The sequence below is a fragment of the Propithecus coquereli genome, unplaced genomic scaffold, assembly GCF_000956105.1.
Source record: "Propithecus coquereli isolate 6110/MARCELLA unplaced genomic scaffold, Pcoq_1.0 Scaffold285, whole genome shotgun sequence".
Taxonomy (NCBI): domain Eukaryota; kingdom Metazoa; phylum Chordata; class Mammalia; order Primates; family Indriidae; genus Propithecus; species Propithecus coquereli.
Window position 1 is genome coordinate 1,388,272 of NW_012148452.1, and position 10,184 is coordinate 1,398,455.

The following is a 10,184-nucleotide window of genomic DNA, read 5'->3' on the forward strand; positions in this document are numbered from 1 at the left end:
TTTCTTAGATATGACATCAAAAGCACAAGCAACCGAAGGAAAAAAAATAGATAAACTGGACTTTAGAAGAAAATGAAAAATTTTAGTGCTTCAAAAAATGCCATCAAGAAACTGAAAAGACAACCCACAGAATGGGAGAAAATATTTGCAAATCATATATCTGACATGGGACTTGTATTCAGGATATATTTTAACAACTCTTGCAACCCAATAAGACAAAACTCACAATTTTTTAAAAAAGCATATGAAAAGACGTTTCTCCAAAGAGGATATACAAATGGACAATAAGCACACGAAAAGATGCTCAATGTCATTAGCCATCAGGGAAATTTCAAATCAAAATCAAAATGAGATACCACTTCCTACCCGCTAGAATGGCTATAATAAGAAAGACAGATAATAACAAATGTTAGCAAGAATGTGGAGAAATTAGAACCTTCAAACGCTTGGGAATGCCAAATGGTGCAACCACACTGGAAAATAGTCTGTCAGTTCCTCAAAAGGTTATCATATAACCCAGCAATTCCATTCCTAGGTATATACTCAAAAAAAATGAAAAAAACATGTCCACAGAAACTTGTACATGAATGTTCATATCAGCATTGTTCATAATAATCAACAAACAAGAAACAAGCCAAATGTCCATCATCTGGTGAACGAATAAGCAAAATGTGGTATGTCCATACAATGGAGTAGTATTCTGCCATAAAAAGGAATGAAGTACTGATACATGCTTCGGCATGGATAAACCTTGAAAACATTATGCTAAGTGAAAGAAGCCAGTCACAAAGGCCACATAGTTATGATTCCACTTATATGAAATGTCTGGAATAGGTAGAAAGTAGATTAATGGTTGCTGGTGTCTGGGGGAACGAGGGATTGAGAAATGATTGCTGATGGGTACAGGGTTTCTTTTTGGAGTGCAAAAAGTGTTCTAAATGGGTAATGATGATCGCACAACTCTGCGTATATGCTAAAACCCATTGAATTGTATACTTTCAAAGGGTGAATTTTATGCTATGTGAATAATAAAGCCTCTATTTAAAAACACACTTGGGGTTTGTTGTCTGGTACACAGAGGGGACTTTCAGATTTGTGCTAGTGGCAAGAGGGGGAAAACAACTGCAAGTGCAATAACTGCTGCTGAAGAAACACCAGCAGCTTCTAATTTTATACTGTCCTATTTTTTGCTGTGCGTTTTGTAGCTTTTGATAATGCTATACTCGAGGCCGAAACAAAAATGCCTTTTATATTTTATTATAACAGCTAAACTGGGAAATAAACTCACCAATTGCTTTTTTAAAAAGGAAATGAGCTAAAAACAACATAGACGTAAGTGGAGCTTAAATAAACCTTTGCTCAGTAAGAGGAATGTTTCACGGGAGAGGGAGAGTTGGTAGTAAAAATAGTTTAAAGTGTTACATTATTTTAAAAAGCATTTTGTTTCATTTACTGTAGATGGCCAAACATCATTTCAAAACATATGGTAAATCTGTTGGATAGTAAAAAGAAATGACATCTTGTTTCCATTTTCCTATTCCTTCCAGTTCATCTCTGTATTGTAAATCATTTCCATTGTGGGAGGATATTAAATTTAAATCAAACTGAGGGGGAAAAAGCAGTAGTTATGTTCATAAATTCATGTTTCTTAGCACTGCTGCCTCTTATAGGCATTTTATGAAGAATACTGTGGCCTGAGTAGTTAATATTTTTTAAGATTTTTCAAATTGGTCTGTTTTTCCTGGATCTGATCAAATTGGGAGTTTCTTTTCTTTCTTTTTTTTTTTTTTTTTAGAGACAGGGCAGAAGTTTCTTTTCTTGAGCAAACAGCTCTTTTTATAGGTCAAGAAACCTATTTACAAAGAGAAACAAAAGATTTATGTAATGATAATATAAACATTTTAAATAAATTTTAATATTCTTTCAAGAAAAAAGATCTGGAACTAGTAAAGAAGCATTTGAGGAATGGTATCCAGTTTGATTTGCAAAGATAAATAATAATTAACGTGTATAGTTCTTACCATGTCCTTAGACTGTTCTAAATGCTTTACATGAGAGAGTGTGTATGTACATTCATACGCACATATACGCATATATGTGCATATGAATGTCTGTGTGTGTGTGTGTATTCCTCACAATTATGTAAATAAATAAAAATTCTTAGGCCAGGCGCGGTGGCTCATGCCTGTAATCCTAGCACTCTGGAAGGCCAAGGCGGGAGAATCGCTTGAGCTCAGGAGTTTGAGACCAGCCTGAGCAAGAGCAAGACCCGGTCTCTACTAAAAATAGAAAAATTAGCTGGGGGGTCATGGTGTGTGCCTGTAGCCCCAGCTACTGGTGAGGCTGAAGCAAGAGGATTGCTTGAGCCCAGGAGTTTGAGGTTGCTGTGAGCTATGATGGTGCCACTGCACTCTAGCCCAGCAGAGTGAGACTCTGTCTCAGAAAAAAAGAAAAAATTATTCACCACAACTCCGTTAAGATGAGGAAACTGAGACAGAGCAAGATTAAATAATCTGTCCAAGCAAAACTCAAGGAAGTTTAGCATCATAATCCATGTTTTTTGTAACTATGGTATGTTGAGTATCAAGAGCTCTAAGGAAAACACTAAATAAGCCAATAAATCCTTCCTGCCTCCTCTTCAGTACTACCCAGTATAAAACACCAAGTGCTTCCTTTGGACACTGGATACATGTAACGCTTATTGTAAATTTCTTCTATCACTGCAGTCCCCAGGGCCCAAGGGTAATGGCTGCACGGCAGGAGGTGAGCAGCGGGCAAGTGAGGGAGCAAAGCTTCATCTGTATTTATAGCTGCTCCCATCGCTCACATCACTGCCTGAGCTCTGCCTCCTGTCAGATCAGTCACTGTCTCCCGTCACCCCCAGATGGGACTGTCTAGTTGCAGGAAAACAAGCTCAGGGCTCCCACTGATTCTGAATTATGTTGAGTTGTATAATTATTTCATTATATATTACAATGTAATAATAATAGAATCAAAGTGCACAGTAAATGCAATGCACTTGAATCATCCTGAAACCATCTCCACCCTCCCCCATGAAACCAGTCCCTGGTGCCAAAAAGGTTGAGGACCGCTGTTCTATAACAAAGGGAGTGACTAATTTATTTTTGAACTCTCATTGATCTATGACAAGACTCTTCAGATTTAATGACTAATTTTTTTATATGGAATGTTTCATGAATTTGCATGTCATCCTTGCCCAGGGGCCATGCTAATCTTCTCTGTATCGTTCCAATTTTAGCATATGTGCTGCCGCCAAATCAAGCACTTTTTTTTTTTGAGACAAGGTTTTGCTCTGTCGTCCAGGCTGGAATGCTGTGGTGTGATCATAGCTCACTGAAACCTTGAATACCTGGGCTCAAGTGATCTTCCTGCCTCAGCCTCCCAAGTAGCTGGGACTACAGGACTGTGCCACCATGCCCTGCTAATATTTTAAACTTTTTGTAGTGACAGGGTCTTGTTATGTTGCCCAGGTTGGTCTTGAACTCCTGACGTCAAGTGATCCTCCCACCTTGGCCTCCCGAAGTGCTGGGATTATATGTGTGAGCCACTGTGCCCAGACCTAATGACTAATTTTAAAATTCTAAACAACATTTCAATCCAAAGTACATTACTTTAGGATCAAATGTAAATACACTTAATAAGATGTATGGTTAATAAATCCATGTCTTTATTTTCCAGAAGGTTAACCACTGAGTCACATAATAGAAATAAGTTTTTATATGAGAAATGTATCTACTTTGATAATTTGCATGAATTTTTGGCTAAAAAAAAGCAAAGGAAAACGTACTTTGTAAGATTATAATCAACTCCATACAACTAGTTACTTTGGAACAATTCTCAAAAGACATTTTTATTTTAGGAGAGAGACAAAAATTATGTCCACATATTCACATATACAATTCTAATTTCTGATTGATCTTACTTAAGATGCCAACTCTAGATCCAGATTGCTCTAGGACATGTTTCTTAAAAACACGCATTTAAAACATGTCCATTTTGTGCCAACTGCAACTGATTCATAGGGGATGACTAAAATTCTGTGTTAAGAAGGAATCTAAGGCTCAGTCCAGGCTGAACAAGAGGGACTTTGATATTAATTGTCATTATCTGCAATAGGTATGGGTAAGCAGAGTGGTAGCACAAATGCTATATATTTACCATCCCTGAATTAGTGGATACAATTTCTGTAGATAAAAGATTAATTGTAGTTTCTACCCTCACAGAACTTAAAAGTAAAACTAGGGATATAATATAAATGTGCCAAACCAGTAAAGATCATTTTTAATAAAAAATAATACCATTTTAGGCTGGGCGCGGTGGCTCACGCCTGTAATCCTAGCACTCTGGGAGGCCGAGGCAGGTGGATCACTCAAGGTCAGGAGTTCGAGACCAGCCTGAGCGAGAGCGAGACCCCGTCTCTACTAAAAAAATTGAAAGAAATTACTTAAACAGCTAAAACTATATAGAAAAAATTAGCCAGGCATGGTGGCGCATGCCTGTAGTCCCAGCTACTCAGGAGGCTGAGGCAGGAGGATCGCTTGAGCCCAGGAGTTTGAGGTTGCTGTGAGCTAGGCTGACGCCACGGCACTCTAGCCCGGGCAACAGAGTGAGACTCTGTCTCAAAAAAAAAAAATAAATAAAATACCATTTTACTGTTCCCCCCCACCCCCAAAAAAAAGCTGAGGCCAAGATGTGAAGAAAGTAAGAAATACAACTGGGCAGGGGGAGAGGAAAATACATTCTATGAGGAAAGGGGGACAGGAATAAAAGAAAAGAAAAAATAAAATTTTCCTATCTGGGATAAAGAGTATTAAGAAAAAATATCCCAAACTTGGAAATAGGTAGAAGAGATTACTGGAGTCCTTTCAATGGAGTGCAGGATGTCATTTAGACCCTCTGGAAATTATCTGATTATGAAGGAGTGTACATCTTAATTTGACTTTCTATTGATGAGGCTATTTTACAACTTTATAGTAGCAGTGGTTAACTTATAGAAAACTGATAACAATGCAAATCATTCCTGCTGGAGAGCAATCCAAAGTATCCTTGTCCTTAGTAATACAAATACAAATCTGTTAGAGATTTAATTGTTTTCCATCTGGTAAAAAAACATAACTCCAAATATTATGTCTCTTATCTAATAGGAATTTGCATCTATTATTAACAGCAAATTTATTTCATCATTCCTTTGACTGACTGACTATATAAACTCTCTGTTCCTCAATGTTTTCTTTGACCTAGTCTTACTATCTTACATGTTCTCCCATTAATCAATGAGTTGAATAAAATATCTGACATATTTTCTGTATATATTTTTATAAGTCATGTTTTTAATTTTTTGAAAATTATTATTTTAGCAAGAAATTATGTAGGAAAGTAATAAGCTAGATAAACAGGAAACGGGACGACCTAGAAGACTTTGGATTCAATAGTAACAGGTAATAGGAAGAAAACAAAAAAGTGCCACCATGCAGTTAACAAATACAGTCGGCCCTCTGTATCCATGGGTTCTGCATCCATGGGTTTTGCATGTGTGGATACAACCAACCGTGGATCATTAGTATTAGGGAAAAAAAAAGGATGGTTGCATCTGTAATAAACATGTGTAGACATTTTTCCTTGTCATTATTCCCTAAACAATATAGTATAATAACTATTTACATGGTATTTACATGATATTAGGTCATTAAATATGAAATGTCCGATTTCCTTAAGTACTAAGTTTGACAGTTGATATCTCTGACATTTCACTTTGACACTCTTTTTTTTTTCCCTATTGTGAAGGTATATCCTAAGTCTTTCAAATGCACATTTTGGCTTGTGATTGTCTTTCACATTTTTTTAGAGCAATTTTTGTGAAGCCATGGAGAAGTTAAAAATTCGTGTTATTTTTGAATGAGTTCCATCATGGAACCAACACTGTGCAGACAGCTCGAAATATCACTGAAGTGTCTGGGAAGGATGTGGCTAATGAATGCACGGTATGTCAATAGTTTGAGAAGTTCCATTCTGGTGATTTTAATTTAGAAAGTGAGCCATGTAGGTGACCTGAGACCAAGGTGGATAATGATGAGCTGAAAGCTGTAGTGGAAGTGAATCCATCTCAACCTATGTGTGAATTAGCAGCAAGGTTTGATGTTACTATTCCAACCATATTGGACCATTTGAAACAAATTGGCAAGGTAAAACAGCTAGACATATGGGTACCACATGAATTAAACGAGCGTCAGAAGAGAAGTCGTCTCAAAGCTTGCCTTTCTTTGCCATCGTGACATAAAGGCAAATCCATGTGGTGAAAAATGGATTCTTTCTGACAATTGCAAGCATTCAGCACAATGGTTGGATAAAGATGAAGTGCTGAAACACAGTCCAAAACTGAATATTCATCCAAAAAAAGCTGATGGTGTCTGTTTGGTGGTCCAACGCTGCTATTATCCACTACAGCTTCATGAAACCTGGTCAATCGATTACAGTGGATGTCCACTACAACCAGCTGGACGAAATGATGAGGATGCTTGTGATTAAGCAGCTGAGATTGGTCAACAGAAACAGGCTAATCCTCTTGCAAGACCACATGTCACAAAATACAATGGTGCTCAAACTACAGAGGCTTGAAAACTCTCTGTCATCCACCATATTCACCAGACCTTGCACCAACTGACTATCACTTCTTCCAGGCTTTGGACCACTTCTTGCAAGGAGAAATATTCAATTCTCAACAAGCTGTGGAAAACGTCTTTTGCGATTTTCATTCTCTCTCCAGGCTTCGTCACTGCTGGCATAACCAAGCTACTGTTGAGATGTCAAAACTGTGTTGATAGTTTAACGTGCATACTTTCATTAATTGTACTACTTCTTGTTTGAGATATAATTAACTTTTGATTTGAAAGGGGACATTTCATATTTAATGACCTAATAGTAAGTATTATAAGTAATCTAGAGATGATTTAAAGTATACAGGAGGATACGCCCAGGTTATGTGCAAATACTATGCCATTTTATATAAGGGACTTGAGTACCTGCGGATTTTGGCATCCACGGGGAGTCCTGGAACCAATGCTCTATAAATATCAAGGGGTGACTGTATCTACTTTTTTCTAGGATGATGAAATGGTGACTGAGCATTTATTACTCTCTACGGTTGTACTTGTACCTATGTGGGTGACTATGTAGGTATCCCCCTTTTCATAGCAATTTCTGAAGCTGTAAGTTTCATAAAGAAGTTTGGGAAGAAAGATTCCAAGAGATAGGAATAACTCATAGTGTAGAATGCTGCAAAAATCTCAAACAAGATGAAATTTAAAAAGTGTCCATTCATTCATTTACGCCATAAATATTTATTGGCTACTTAGTATATGCCAAGAACTGTATTAGGTATGAGGCACAGTAATAAACAAAACCAAAATAGTCCCGACTGACATTCAGTATAGTGGAAGAGACAGACATCAAATGACTAATTTAAGAAATAAGTATTTCAAGACTCCGGTGTAAGCCAAGACGGAGTAGACCACTAAAGCCTATCTTTACTGCTAATTATTATAACTAAATACTCTGGATAAAATACAAAAAACCAACTACCTGTGCAAATATGTAAACAAAAGCAGAGTCAAACTTGGAGAAGGAGCCCACATGGGAGTGAGTTTCCGTGTGTGTGTGTGTGTGTGTGTGTTTTACCTGAGGGTGGGTACACAGTGAGCTGTGGCCGTGGCAGTGTGCACAGCTGAAACTCTCCAAGAAACCCTGTCTGTGTAGATTGAGGAACTCAAAATTTGGGTCCTTGGGTTTCAAAGAGTTTTAAGGGAGAAATCTCCGTTTCTTCCTCTCTGTATTTTTCTTGCTATGACAGTGACATTGGCAACTAAAACTCCTAGAGAAACTCTTATCATTCTCGCTCTAGGACAGAGGCAGGAAGTTGAGAAGAATCCCAGAGAGGAGAGCTGGAGAAGGGTACCCCTACCTCTGTGTACGAACCAGCATATGCCTAGGGCTCATTCCTGCGGTGCATATACACAGAACACCACAAAGCAGCATAGCAAAGGCCTTGAAAATTGAACAACAATATAAAGCACAATACAAGTCCAAGACTAACCCTGGAGGTGCACAGATGTAAGACAGATCCAAAGCAGCACAGCACGGGCTTTGAAAATTGTTCTGACATTGGAACCGACTGGGCGGGGGGAAAGGGAAAGGCAGACCTTACGGTGTCAATCCAGGATGACCGACTGCTGAAAACAACAACAGTCAGCATTCTCTGGAGGATTTAATAGAACCCAGAGATTCACAAAATAATATTCTAAGTGTTCAGGATACAAACTGGCATTATTCCACATACAAAGAGTCAAGAAAAAGTGACCAATTCTCAAGGGAAAAGACAATCAACAGATACCAATGATAAGATGATGGAATTAGCAAAGACTTTCGAACAGCTATTATTATCCTTTTCGAAGAAGACGCGGTCGCAGGTGCAGCGGAGCCGAGCTGTGTCCGCTCCTGCTCCCGACGCTCCTGCTCCCGACTCACCGCTGTTCGCTCTCGCCCAGGAACAAGTCGGTCAGGAGACGCGCCGTAACCATAGCTTTTAAAGATATCGGAAAAACAGCCGCGGAGCCAGAGGTGGCGATTCACCGAATTAGAATCACCCTAACCAGCAGCAACGGAAAGTCCCTGGAGAAAGTGTGTGCTGACTTGATTAGAGGCGCAAAGGAAAAGAACCTCAAAGTGAAAGGGCCGGTTCGGATGCCTACCAAGACTTTGAGAATCACTATAAGAAAAACTCCTTGTGGTGAAGGTTGTAAGACTTGGGATCGTTTCCAGATGAGAATCCACAAGTGACTGTTTCACTTGCATAGTCCTGAGATTGTTAAACAGATTACTTCTATCAGTATTGAGCCAGGAGTTCAGGTTGAGGTCACCATTGCAGATGCTTAAGTCAACTGTTTTAATAAATTGATTACCAGTTGTTAAAAAAATAAATAAAATAAAACAGCTATTATCATCATGTTCCATAAGGTAAAAGTGAACATGCTTGAAATGAATGGAAAGTTCTCAGCAGAGAAAAACAAACTATGAAAAAGAACCAAACAGAAATTTTAAAACTGAAAAACATATCGGAAATTTTAAAATCACTAGATGGGCTGGGTGTGGTGGCTCACACCTGTAATTCCAACACTTTAGGAGGCCAAGGCAGGGGATTGCTTGAGGCCAGGAGTTCAAGACCAGGCTGAGCAACACAGTGAGACATCATATCTACAAAAAAATTTAAAACTTAGTGCATGCCTATAGTCTCAGCTATTCAGGAGGCTGAGGTGGGAGGATCACTTGAGCCCAGGCATTTGAGGCTGCAGTTAGCTATGATCATACCACTACACTCCAGCCTGGGCAATGGAGCAAGACCTTGTCTCCAAAAAAAGAATTACCATATGATCTAGCAATTCTACTTTTGGATATATATCCAAAAGAATTAAAAGCAGGGTCTCAAAGAGATATCTGTATGTTCATGGCAGCATTATTCACCAAAGTTAGAAGAAACTGAAGTATCCATTGACAGATGAATAGATAAACAAAATGTGGTATATACCTATAATGGAATATTATTCGGCCTTAAAAAGGAAGGAAATTCTGATACATGCTAATACATAGATGAACCTTGAACACATTATGTTAAGTGAAATAAGCCAGTCAAAAAGACAAATACTGCATGATTCCACTCATATGAGGTCCCTAGAGTAGCAAATTCATAAGAACTGAAAGCGAATGGTGTTTGCCAAGGGTTGAGAGAAGAGAGGACAGGGAGTTGTTGTTTAATGAGTAGAGTGTTCATTTTTGCAAGATGAAAAAGTTCTGGAAAATCATTGCAAAGCAATATAAATATACTTAACACTATTGTACTGTACACTTAAAAATGGTTACTACGGTAAATTTTATGTTATGTGTATTTTACTGCAATTAATAATTAAAAAGTAAAAAAATTTATAAAGAGATATAACCAAAAAGCCAATAGATAAACTGTAATACTAAAAGTATTCAAATAATCCAAAAGAAAGTAGAAAAGGTAAAAAAGGAGGGAACAGAAAACAAACAATAAAATGGTAACCTAAGTCCAATCATAGCAATAATTATACTAAATGTAAATGGCCTAAACACACAAATTAAAAGCAGAATTT

At 37.9% G+C, this 10,184-nt stretch overlaps 1 pseudogene; it reads left to right on the top strand.

Annotated features, from left to right (window-relative positions):
* LOC105813637 overlaps nucleotides 1-8,949 on the top strand; it is a 63,676-nt pseudogene extending 54,727 nt beyond the window's left edge.
* Nucleotides 8,950-10,184: the final 1,235 nt, after the last annotated feature.